A 10,876-nucleotide genomic window follows, 5' to 3' on the forward strand; every position below is an offset into this window, starting at 1 on the left:
CATTATTTCCATGCAGACCAAGCCCACTGGGGCAAAGAGAAGGGGGAGGGCTCTCCTGGGCCCCGCAGAGCAGCAGTTTGGGTGGGCTTCACAGCCCCAGGCCTGCCTGGGCCAGCTCTCACTCACAGCTCTTAGGCCTTCTTTCCCTTCCAGCCTCAGGGCACAAAGTCCAGTGGGGTGATTTTGTCATCTCTTCCCAGGGCAGCCTTAAAGGGCCAGCGCCTCCTCCTCGGAGTTAATGATTACCTGTGGGGTCACCAATAGACCCAGATGTCAGTATGTGTGAGGATGGGTGGGTAGGATGGGTGGAAGGTGGTGACAGAGGGGTGGCCCAGGGCAGGGCCAGGAAGGGGTTGGAAGAGGAAGCTGATGGCTTCCAAGGAGCACATGCTGTTGGGGGCTGCCTCCACCCTGAAGCTCTCCTGGTGAGACTCAGGCCATGGGGAGGGACCTGCATCTTTAAGGGCAAACAGCCCAGGGAACTTGTGAGCCCCAAATGGAGGGTAAAGTCCAGTGTGCTGCCCCCCAGCTCTGCTAGGAGGGTGATTTGGGGGAGAAATAAAGCACGGCAGGCTCAGGATTTTCACAGTGGGTAGGGGGAGGTGGGGTTCCTGGAAAAACAGGGTGAGGGAGGGTGTTGGAACCATAAGAGGTCAAACTTGGAAAGGGCCCTGGGACACCCCCTGTTCTGACCCAGCAGCACTCCCCCCCTCCCATCTTTCCACTCTCAATTTTTGTCCTCCCTTCCAACCTTGGGAAGGCAGGATAACAAGTAATAAGCATGATATCAATAGCCACCCTTTGTTGGGCCCTGGGCATAACACATAGATTCATGTGCAATCCTTGCAACAGTCCCATGAGAAGGGTACTTCTTTCATTCCCATTTTTACCAGCGTGGATAGGGAAAGCTCAGAGAGCTTATGTAACTGCTCTGGGATCACATAGAGAACAAGCGGCCTAGGAGGACATGACCCCAGGTCTGTGCTTCATCAGAGCTCTGTGCTTTTGGCCACTGTGTGGGATGGGTCTACTATTTCCCCACCAGATGAATTCAGCCAGTCTCCAGAAAGCTTCCAAGATTTTCCCCATCCAGCCTCGTCACCTAATATGAAAACCTCAGTGGCCCTGAGCTTGGCCAGGCTGGCTTGTCTGCTACAGCCTCAGGTTCCAGGGTTGTACGTGTCTACGTTTGTGGTTGGATGTGGCAGCCTGGGACTCTCTGGGGTCAGGGATCAGGGCATTGGCTCTGAGGGGCTTGCCCAGTAGGAGGGGCCTCCTTTGGGCTCCTCTGGTTCCTGAAGGAGGCATGGGGATGGGTTTTGCAGGAAAGCCTACCATCCTCACTTCTCGGAAGGCTTGATCTCCACTCGCTTCCCTTTCCTACTTCTGGTTTATAGAGCTCTTCAAACGTGTGAACCTTTTGTCTTTTGGGGGGATGTTTAAAACTGATAACTTCCACCAGATTCCTATTAACTCTTTTTTAAAAATACGGAATGCTTCGTGAATTTGCGTGTCACCCTTGCGCAGGGGCCATGCTAATCTTCTCTGTATTGTTCCAATTTGAGTATCTGTGCTGCCGAAGCCAGCACTCCCATTCGCTTTTTAACTGTTGGCGAATAATGCCACATCCTCACGGTTTATCTTTTCCCAAGCCCTTTGCACACATGCTTTCCCCTGGGTTTGGCAGAGATGAGGAAACAGCTCTGGAGCAGAGGAGTGACATGTGTGGAACTTAGTGGCCTGGGGGCCAGTTCTGCCTGCACCCCACTCGCCTGCTTTCCTTGACACTGTTTGCCCTGGAGCCTCTATTGGGTCCCCTGCCCCAGAGATGCTCTCACCTGAGAATGGCTGGCTTCGGAGTTAACACTTTGTCCCTAGCTCCTGAGGCCGTACGTGCGGCTCCTTCACCTGTGGTTCCAGGGCATCTCCCTGGGTTGCCACAACCCGTCTCCTGGGCTTTCCTTCAGGAACGCTCCGAACGGTGGGACCACCCCACTGATGTCTGTGTCCCCACTGCAGCACAGCGCCACGCGCATAGTAGGTGCTCAGCCAGTGTGTGGTGACTGGGGAAAGAGAACCTGAGTGTGACGATGAAAGAAGGAAGGGGTGGGTGGGAGAGCTGAGGCCCCGGCACGAGGGAGAATGGGTGCCATTGGTCAGACAGGACGGGGAGGGCAAGGGGGCAAAGACTCCTCCCTCACTGGCTTCAGCAGCCTGGGGCAAGTGACTCCATCCCTCCCTGCCTCACTTTCTTTGCCATCTGTGAAGTAGGAGGAGTAATCATATGAAGATCACAGGAATGATGGCAAGGATCAAACTACTCATGAAGCACTCAGAAAGGGAATTAACACGTCATGAGCACACTGCTGCCAGCTGTTGTTACTGTCACTCGTTATGGACTGAGCCCTCTGAGGGCAGAGGACACATTTCACGCATCTCTGTGGTCCCAGCGCCCAGTAGGGTGCCCGACACCGAGCTGATACTGTCAATGTTTGTTCATTGAATCAGATTGTCTTTTATCAGACAGATAGATGACAGAATGATTTAAGAAATGTGGCAAAATGTTAAAGGTTGAAAGTTAGTGAATCTGGGTATCTGGGTAGGGGGTATATTGGAGTCCTCTGTATTGGTCTTGTACTATTTTTACAACTGCCCTGTACGTTTGAAATTATTTCCAGATGAAAAGATAAGCAAATTTTGTCTTTTTATCAACCGGGCAGACCTTTCTTACTCCACCCGTGGTTTCTCCTGCTGTAGCTCCATTTTGCTTCTCCATCATCTTGCTGCGTAATTAGATTTGTCTCTCCTTACCCTGCCAGGGGCCTCCAGGAAGAGAAACTGCTTGTCCTCAGCACTTCGTAAGAGGGCTGGGCTGGGAGGGGCCAGGCAGGCTGGGGTGGTGGATTTGGCCACACCTTGTCCGTGGGAATAGTCACCTTTGCAAGTAGGGACTTAGGTGGAGGTGGCTGGTCAATAGCCTGCGGGTTGGAGGAGAATTGACGCTCCACTTCGCTGTCTTCCCAAGTCAGGGAATCGTGGGACCTCAGAGCCTCTTTCCTATTCTCTGGGAAGGGCTTTTCTGTATGTCTGCTTTCCTCAGAACTTGCCGGCAGTCTGGTTCTGCCTCGTACCCAGGGATCAGAAGAGAAGAGCCTTAGGCACGCTGAGAGGGCTCTGGCCTGATTTCCTTCAGACACTTTCTAATATGACTCTATTGGCTGGCTGCTTGGACTTGCTGCTCCCGCAGTCTCCCAGGAGTCCAGCCCTGAAGCCAGGATGGAGGGACAGGGTTACCCCTTCCCCATGCTCCAGAGCCACAGGGCAGACTTGTCTCCAGGCTGCCCCACTGCCCTCCATTCACCCGGCACTGCTGCCGTGGCCAGCTGTGTCCCAGCGGCGCCAGGTTCACATGAACCTGGGCAGTCAGCTGTGCCCTCTGCCCAAGGACGAGCCCTCCCTGAGTTCCCGATGTCTTGAGCTCCTGACGTCACCTCAGATCCTGTGACTCGTCCTGCCCTACTCAGGAAGGACCTTGTCCCTTAAGACTTTGGCCCTGCTTTGGATGCTTTTAAGCGGGGTGACAAGTGGCATCAGGTGGCAGTGGACGATGGGGAAGCCTAGAGGCTGGCTTGGGACCAGGGGGAGGTACCACCTTGCCCTGCATGGCTGACTCTGGGCATAAGTGCAGTGAGTCACGCCTTCCAGGCAGCGGTGGGGAGAGCCGGTGGCTGTGTGTGGAGGGGGCGGAGAGCCTGGGTTCACACCCCAGAGGCCACCATTTTCCTAGAAGGCTGGTGGCTGACCTGCGCACGCATGGGTTGTGGGGATTGGCATGATAGGAGTGTGTGGTTTGTGGGTGTGGGAATTTTGTGTGGTGTGGGTGGAGTGTGTGTTTTGTGGGTACATGTGAATTCCCAATGGGTATATATGTGCTAGGTCTCCAGGTGTGTCTGGTGGGGCGAGGTGGGGGGGCACCGGGCAAAGTTGTGGGAGTGAGCACACTTGTGTGAGTGTGGCATGAGTGGTTTCATAGCCGGGCTGGTCTGTGTTGGTGATGGGATGGGCACTGAGTGTGATATTGGGCTTGGGGAGGTGAATAAGGGTCAGGGTAGAAAACGATCACACATCGACAATCACTACAGAATTTTAATAATTTAACCCCCACTGTTGCCAGAGGTCTGATTGCTGGGTAACTGTTGTGAGTGGTGGTGGTGATGGGGGAGAACTGAAGGTCACCTCATCGACTGATTATTATCTGAATGATGATGTCCTAGAAAGAGGGGCCATGCCACCTTGGTACACATAAACCCTATCTCTAGCAAGCAGGGTCAGGCCTGGGGGGTCGGGGCTGGTCTCACACCCTGACCGATTGTGTCCTCTAGGTTTGTGATGTGTGTGTGTGTGTGACTCACAGAGATTGTGAGTTTGATGTATCTTTGTGCAAATACCTGTGTGAGCCTATGCTGGGCTCCGTATTTTGCTTTTGAGGTATCGTGTTCGTGTGTGTATATCCATGACCAGCGCCGTTCTATTTTATTTTATTTTTTGATGGAAGGAACATGCCGCAGTCCCATTTTCAAAATTATGCGAATGGTAACAACCTCCTAGAACTAAATTTTAATAGCCACTGGTGTACAAAAATGTCTTTGAGATCTTGTGGAATTTAATTTCCTTGAGCAACTTAAACTATCTATAATTTATTTCTTCTAATAATAGGAATCCTATCTCGATAGATGCTTTTACTACCATCTTCTGAAAATCTTGTTGTGTTAATTGCTACCATTCTTCCTCATTAGATTGTGATCTTTATGAGGGGGAGGATTTTGTCTGTTTTGTGCACTGTTGTATTCTTAGTGCCTGGATCAGTGTCTGGCATGTAGAAGGTGCCAGAAAAATATTTCTGTATAAGTGAAAGGGAACATTCCGGGGGAAACGGCATTTGCTCGGAGGCCTGGAGGATGAGTCGGCTCTAACCAGGTCAAAAGGGAATGAGGACAATCCCAGACAGCAGGCACGGTATGTCCAAAGGCCTGGGGCAAGAAGAGACAGGGTGTATTTGAGGAACTGACACATGATTGGTGCCTCCGGAGATCTGTGTGTGTGTGTAAATGTGTGTATAGGGCTTTGTTGACCGTTTGAAAGAGTTTGGAAAGTTACTGGAAAGTTTTCAGCAGAGGAGTGACATGATTGGATTCGTGCTTTTTGAATGTGACTGTTATATGGAGGCTGGACTCCACAGTGGGGGTGAGGGTGGAAGGAGTGGGACCAGATAGGGGATTAGTTCTGTCAACCAGTCAAGAGATGGTGGCAGCTTGGTCCGGGGCAGTTACATTGGGGATGGAGGGCCAAGGACAGAGTCAGGAGATTTTTTGGCAGTAGACTTGGCAGAAATGTGGTGATAGCCTGGGTAGAAGGAATTGGAAGGGAAGGGGAGGTGCCTGGGGTGGTTCCAAGATTTCCGGCTTGATTAATTGCTTGGATGGTGGCACCATTTGTGAAAATGGAGAGTGGAGTGCTGGGTGCTAACCACTTCAGCCTCCAATTAACTTCACAGCCCTCTGAAGTAAGTCCAGTGATTGTTCACAAGGAAATGAAGGTTCAGTGGGATAAAACCTTTGCTAAAGGGCTTGCAGAGGCACAGTGAAGCTTTCCCATCCACTACGATTGAGGCTTGTATAGGGCTGATCAACAAATGGAACCTCTACAGCGTAAACATTTCGTATTAACTGGAGACCCCTATGAATTGCTAATACACACCAATATTTTGATGTATGACCATAGCCTTCCCCTGGTCACAGGCCCTCCTCAACCCTGAATAGTCTTCTTGCATAAACCACTTCATGGTGGTCTGTCTTCTCTGGGGTTTATTTAAAGTAGTAAAAACTACATGGCTCTTGAGAATCAATCAAAGCTGGAGTCCTTCCATATTTTTAGATGCCCCTCTCCCTGCTGCCGCCCTACCCAACCTGTCCACATCACTCTTTTCAGCCTTTCTCTCCTACCCCTAATTCAATGGCAAATTTTTTTAAAGCAGTTTGCCATTACCATACTTTCAAAGTATTTAACTTGGCCTGGGTGGAGGGGGGGAGAAACTCTTTCTTGTCACAGTGAAATTTTATTGGTTTGTGTCATATTTAATTAAAATACATAATTATAATAACAAGCGCAACTGGCAAACAGGTTTAGGAACAAACACAACGGCCTTTCAGGACACACTTGGCTTGGTTGGTGGAAGTACAAGTTGATGGATGTATTGGAGGCCCTCAGGTGGCCCAGGCATGGACCCTGTGCGCAGTGTAGGTCTGCAGGCTTGACAGAGGGATTGAAGGGTGACTGGGAGAACCCTGACCTGAGGTTGGTGACCAGGCAAGAACATGGCAAAATGTAGATGTGTCCCTGGGATATACTTTCTATTACAGTTTATGAAAAGACAAGTTCTGTGTTCAGTCCTTAGGGCACGTATTTGGAGCCGTCAGTCATCAATATGAAATGGTCTTAGTGGTTTAAGTGCTCAGCATTCATTAAGCTTCAAAACACACACTCTGTACCTTTAATAGTTAGGTACATTAATATTATTAATGAGCAGGAATAGAGCACAGGGGTGAGGGTTCATTTTAGATTAACATTTTCCCAAGCCAAGCACCAAGAACAGCAGTAGGTAGGGCAGATAGCAGTGGCTGGCTAAGATGTCCTCTTTGTTCATTAGGTATCTGCACTTGGCTAGGCCTGGAGTTCATACTGAAGGCCAAGTTTATACCTCTGAGGAATTTCTATTCCTAAAGAGAGTGAAGGTGAGATTTCCTAAGACAGTAGGAATCTAGATCGAGACCCTGGGCAGGAGTGACCTTCTGGATGGGGCCAACAGGAGAGAGGCCCCTGTGGGCATGTCCTGCCCATTAGCCACCAGGGAAACAGGTGGACATGGAAAATGATTTCTTGATGTTCATCTATGAACACACGCTGGGGCTAGTTCTCAACTGGTTTTGGGGACCATTTCATCTCTCAGAGTGCTGAGGGAAGTGAATGGAGGAAGGAGGGATTGATTGGCAGAGTAGAGTGATAGGAGAAATCTGAGATTAGAATGAGCCCACCTCCTTCTTCATAATGGCCAGAAAAGAAAGGTTGTTAGTTCAGTTCAGCTAAAGCATCATTTATTGAGGCATTGTGTTAGGGTCTGGGAATAAGACAGCATTCCTGCCCTCAAGGAGTATGATAGAGTGAAGTCGTGGAGATGGGCTCCACAAAAGGACATTTTCATGTAGTATGGTATATCAGAAATGCTTTTGGTCTCAAGGAACAGAATACTCTAGGGACAGTGGCTTGAGTAATAATGATGCGTATCGGTCTCACAGCAGGAGGCCTGGAAGCAGGTGGCTCCAGGTTTGGTGAAAGTGTTCAATGATGTTACAAAAAAGCTCAGGCTTCGTACCTCATGGTAAGAAGGTGGCTGCTAGGGTACCAAACATTATGTCTGCTAAATTATATTCAAAGTTAGAAAAGAAAAAAAGTCCAGAGGGAAAATGGGGCTCTGTTTTCATTAGGGAAGGGAAGCATTTCCCAGAAGTCCCCTAGCAAATTACCTCTCATGTCTTATTGGCCAGAACTGAGGGGAAATGCTCTAAGGAGAGTTAGGAAAATGCGGGTCTAGCAAAGGGGAACAGAACAGAGTGGGAATGCTACCAGGGAGGCTGGGAAGGTAAGGGTCAGACAATTGGGAACAGCTGCTAGCTTAGACCAATCATGATTCATCGCCTGGGTCTGGACACATCGCCACCTGAAGAAGTAGGGGCTCTAGTGGCAAGGATGAAGGGGTCAAGCAAAATGGCTGTTTGGTAGGCAATGACCAGTGATACCAGGTATGGCAAAAGCTAAGATAGGACCAGGAGGCAAAGGGCAGAATTAGCCTGAATTGGGTGAGTGGGTGGGAATTAGGGAAGATTTCCTGGAGAAGGTGAACCTGGAATGAGGTCTTGAGCAGCCCTAACAAGAACAGCTGGACGTCTGTTGACCAAGGTGACAGTGTAAGATGTTCCATGGTGCTGTCCCCCCACAGAATCTCTAGCAAAAACTAGCAGAGCCATCTTTTTAAAGAAGTTTTTATTGATAAAACAACATACAAGCACATATGCTCTTAACATACAAACATTGCGTACATGGTGTACAATCAGTGGCTCACAATATCGTCACATAGTTGTGTATTCATCACCATGATCATTTTTTAGAACATTTGCATCACTCTAGAAAAAAAAATAAAAAGAAAAAAGAAAAAACTCATATATACCATACCCCTTACCCCTCCCTTTCATTGACCACTAATATTTCCATCTACTCAATATGTATCTTTTTATTTTAACATTTGTTCCCCCTATTATTTTTAATCTATATGTTTTACTCATCTGTCTGTATCCTAAATAAAAGGAGCATCAGACACAAGGTTTTCACAATCACACAGCCACATTGTAAAAGCTATATTGTTATGCAATCATCTTCAAGAATCAAGGCTACTGGAACACAGCTCAACAATTTCAGGAACTTTCCTCTACCCACTCTAATAGCCATAAACTAAAAAGGGATATCTATATAATGCATAAGAACAACCTCCAGGATAACCTTTCAACTCTGTTTGAAATCTCTCAGCCACTGAAATTTTATTTTGTCTCATTACTCTCTTCCCCATTTTGGTCAAGAAAGCTTTCTCAATCCTTTGATGCCAGGTCCTGGCTCATCTTGGAATTTCTGTCCCATGCTACCAGGGAGATTTACACACCTGGGAGTAATGTCCCATGTAGGAGTAGGGCAGTGAGTTCACCTGCTGAGCTGGCTTAGAGAGAGAGAGGCCACATCTGAGCAACAAAAGAGGTTCTCTGAGGGTGACTCTTAGACCCAATTTTCGGTAGGCTTAGCCTATCTTTTGCAGGAGTATTTCATAAGGGCAAACCCCAAAATTAAGGGCTTGACCTTTTGAGTTCTTTATCCCCACTGCTTGCAAGAATATCAGAAATTTTCCAAATGAAGAAGTTGAATATTTCCTCCTTTCTACCCATTTTTTTGTAAATTCTTCTTTATTCACTGTCTAAATTACTCTGGGATTTATCAGGGCATCATACTAACCTGGACAAACCAACAAAATCTCATGTCCTATTCAAGATTCCATGTAATTATGGTGTTCTGCTAAACTGACCATACAAATTAAAATAGAAAATGCACTACCTAAAATATAAATTTTGCACTCAATAAACATCTTTCCCTTTAGTCTCACACAGAAGTTGAAGTTTTAAAATATGGACAACATCATCCTTTACCGTTTGTTCTGATATACCTTCGTCCTATTCAGATCAGCTTCCTTCATCTCTCTACTTGAAGTCTGATCACTTTTTCAACTTTTTAAGCAGTTCCTGTATTGGGTATTGCTGACTTTCATAACTTCAGAACTCTAACTCTGAATCTCAGGTGTCAAATAAATACCCGAAGTTTCTGGGAATGACCATGGTTTGTACAAACAGCTCAGTTATCTCAGAGTTTAGAACAAACAGTGACATCTCCTGAATACATGTGACTGCTGTAAGGGCTTGTAGTCTAGGACCCTTTACAATAGGCCCCTACCTGATAACCCATGCTCTCGACTTTATTTCACCGAATTTTTATATTATAGTCAGTCCATATGATCGAGGCATGATAATATTTGTCTTTTTGTTCCTGACATTTCATTCAACATACAGTCCTTAAGGTTTGTTCACCTAGTTGCAGGACTCACAACTTCATTCCTTCTTGCAGCCTGCTCAATAATCCATTGTATGTATACACCATAGTTCCACCTTCCATTCCTCAGCTGCTGTACCTTTAGGCCACTTCCATTCATTGTGGATCTGGATCACTGCCACCATAAACGCCAGTGTGCAACTGTCCATTCATGTCCCCACACTCAGTTCCTCCAGGTGTTAATGAGCATCATATGGCAGCCCCACCCCGAGCCTCCTGTGGAACCACCACACTGCCCTACAAAAGGCTGCATCTCTGTTTCCCTACCGACAGTGAATAGGTACATCTCTTGCTCCAAATTTTTCTCTAGCACTTTGTTTCATTCTGTTCATTTTTTTTTTTTTTTTTTTTTTAAGGAAAGACAGAGAGAAGGAAGGAAGGAAGGAAGAAAGGGAAACATCTTTAAACATTTTCTTGTTTTATTGTATTCTGTTTCTCCGTTTTTGTTACATGGGCTGGGGCCGGGAATCGAACCGAGGTCCTCCGGCATAGCAGGCAAGCACTTTGCCCGCTGAGCCACCGCGGCCCGCCCTCATTCTGTTCATTTTTAAACAGTTTTGTTCACACGTCATACAATCCAACCTAAGTGTATAAACATGCCTTCGACACCATACTCTGTCTGAAGACATTTCCTTTTTCCTCCGCAAAAAAATCCATATCCCTTTCCTATTCCCCCCACCTGCTGACATTTAGTTTTGGCATAATGCCTTTGTTACATTCACTGGAAGCATATTACAATATTTCTGTTGACTATAGACCCTAGCTTGTATTGATTGTACTTTTTCCCATACACCATCTATTTTCAACACCCAGCAATATTGACATTCATTTGTTCTCCCTTCTGCAAAAACTTTTTTTATTTGTACATTTAATCGCCATATCATTGTCCACTCTAGGCATTCCTAAGTTATGCCGTCTCAGTCTTTATCCTCTGTCTTTCCTTCCGGTTTCATACGTGTCCCTAGTCCTTCTCTTTTAATCATAGCCACATACAGCTTCATTCAGTGTACTTATATTATCGTGCTACAATCACTAATAGATTTGATTCTTGAAGATGATTGCATAACTATATAGCTTTTAAAGTGTGGTCTTGTGCAGGTTAGTTTCCTGGTGCCTG

The 10,876-nt window shown here is 47.1% G+C and overlaps 1 non-coding gene across 1 annotated transcript; it reads right to left on the bottom strand.

The window, feature by feature from the left end:
* Window positions 1-1,482: 1,482 nt before the first annotated feature.
* Window positions 1,483-1,589, bottom strand: LOC143685272 (U6 spliceosomal RNA). Its single transcript, XR_013176520.1, has one exon. It is a non-coding gene; the product is annotated as a U6 spliceosomal RNA (small nuclear RNA).
* Between the last annotated feature and the right edge of the window lie 9,287 nt (window positions 1,590-10,876).

This window comes from Tamandua tetradactyla, chromosome 5 (genome assembly GCF_023851605.1).
Source record: "Tamandua tetradactyla isolate mTamTet1 chromosome 5, mTamTet1.pri, whole genome shotgun sequence".
NCBI lineage: Eukaryota > Metazoa > Chordata > Mammalia > Pilosa > Myrmecophagidae > Tamandua > Tamandua tetradactyla.